General features: G+C 24.1%; 1 protein-coding gene across 5 annotated transcripts in view; it reads left to right on the top strand.

Moving 5' to 3' along the window:
- The window catches only part of LOC144958568 (hemicentin-1-like), a 40,226-nt gene that overhangs the window by 8,880 nt on the left and 28,846 nt on the right, over positions 1 to 2,500 (top strand). The window lies entirely within an intron of this gene.

Genomic DNA, 2,500 nt, shown 5'->3' with positions numbered 1-2,500 from the left:
TTCTTTCTTCTCTCTTCTTCTTCTTCTCTTCTTCTTCTTCTTCTTCTTCTTCTTCTTCTTCTTCTTCTTCTTCTTCTTCTTCTTCTTCTTCTTCTTCTTCTTCTTCTTCTCTTCTTCTTCTTCTTCTCTCTTCTTCTTCTTTTCTTCTTCTTCTTCTTCTTCTTCTTCTTCTTCTTCTCTTCTTCTTCTTCTTCTTCTTCTCTTCTTCTTCTTCTTCTCTTCTATTCTTCTTCTTCTTCTTCTTCTTCTTCTTCTTCTTCCTATTGTTATTGTTATTGTTATTGTTATTATTATTATTATTTTTTTGTTATTGTTATTGTTATTGTTGTTGTTGTTGTTGTTGTTGGTGTTATTATTATTATTATTATTATTATTATTATTATTATTATTATTATTATTATTGTTTATTATTATTATCTATTATTATTATTATTATTATTATTATTATTATTATTATTATTATTATTATTATTATTATTATTATTATTATTATTATTATTATTATTATTATTATTATTATTATTATTATTATTATTATTATTATTAATATTATTAGTATAATAATATTATTATTATTTTTTTTTTATTATTTTCATCATTACTATCAGTATTATTATCATTGTTATTACTACTATTTTACTTACTTTCTTTGCCTATTACAAGAGCTGTAACCTATGTTAATGTTATTGTTATTGTTATTATTATTATTATTATTATTATTATTATATTATTATTATTATTATTATTATTATTATTATTATTATTATTATTGTTATTACTATTACTATTATTATTATTATTATTATTATTATTATTATTATTATTATTATTATTATTATTATTATTATTATTATTATTATTATTATTATTATTATTATTATTTTTATTATTATTACTATTATTATTATTATTATTATTATTATTATTATTATTATTATTATTATTATCATCATTACTATTCTTCTTCTTCTTCTTCTTCTTCTTCTTCTTCTTCTTCTTCTTCTTCTTCTTCTTCTTCTCTTCTTCTTCTTCTTCTTCTTCTTCTTCTTCTTCTTCTTCTTCTTCTTCTTCTTCTTCTTCTTCTTCTTCTTCTTCTTCTTCTTCTTCTTCTTCTTCTTCTTCTTCTTCTTCTTATTATTATTATTATTATTGTTATTGTTTTTGTTATTTTTTATTATTATATTATTATTTTATTATTTTTTCATCATTACTATCAGTATTATTTTCTTTGTTATTACTACTATTTTACTTACTTTCTTCGCCTATTACAAGAGCTGTAACCTAACAATAATTGCCTATTTGAACAATAAAGAATATTATTGTTATTATTATTATTAATATTATTATTAATAATAATAATACAAATATGGGACACGAGGACATATGATATGGTTATAAGGACCCAATGAAAATTGTACATATTTTGTCCCATTTAAGAAACTATATAATTGTTTAGTAGCACTATAGTCTATGTAATTAACTTTTTGTCTCTTTATATATACCATTATCTATTTATATATCCAGCAATTTGTCAGTTATTTGAAATTTTTCATTTTGTGGTTTTATTGGAGTATATATTTTATATTATATGTGTTATTATAGTTTCTATAAATATTGTTATTTCTGTTGTGAATATTCATTATTCTGCGTTATTTTGACTATTATTATTATTATTATTATTATTATTATTATTATTATTATTATTATATTATTATTATTATTATTATTATTATTATATCATCATTATTACGAGGGTGAGTCATAAATTTATGGGACTTTGTTTATAACATTTTTAAAGAAATTGAAACAATGCCATACATCACACCCAAATAAAAGATTGGCATTAGCAGAGAAGAATGATACTTGTCAACATATTATTATCTCCGCCTCTTTCGACAGCCTGTCCACCTTTTGTAAGGCCATGCATTCGATCCTGTAAAACTGAGTTGACTGAACTTTCATTCAATTTTTCACTACTATTTTGGCTTCTTCATCATCTTCAAAGCGATTTTCCCTTATTGCCTTCACCAGTGGACCAAAAAGGTTCACGCCTGAAAGTGACCGTTATGGCGAATACGGAGAGTGAAACAGTGTTGTGTCCATATATGACCTCCTTTTCCTGAGACTGTGTGTTAAAGGACAGTTTCATGGAAAAACAGTAAGTACTCTTCCAATCTCCAAATCCGTCTAACTCGACGAATATCGCTTTCATTCTCTTCAATGTCTATTTGAACATGCTGTCTTCATTTGATCCACTGAGTTGACACTGCTTGGACGGTGACCATTATACAATTTGCCAGATAAAGACATGGTTGAGGGGGTTTCAGGTAAGATGTTGGATTTCATTGCATTTTCTTCTAACTGACGAGGTATACGTTCAGCCCACCTAAAAATACTGGCACTGCAATATTGCTGATATTTATAAACTTTCCGCAGGCGTTTCTCAAATGTTTGTCGAGGTGTCTTTGTAGAAAAAAATCTAATTACAGCTTCCTTCGCT

This window comes from Berghia stephanieae, chromosome 13 (genome assembly GCF_034508935.2).
Source record: "Berghia stephanieae isolate SIO BIC M18660-M18661 chromosome 13, UCSD_Bste_1.3, whole genome shotgun sequence".
Lineage (NCBI taxonomy): Eukaryota > Metazoa > Mollusca > Gastropoda > Nudibranchia > Aeolidiidae > Berghia > Berghia stephanieae.
Note: the sequence above shows the minus strand (reverse complement) of the source record. Positions and strands in the feature narration are given on the sequence as shown.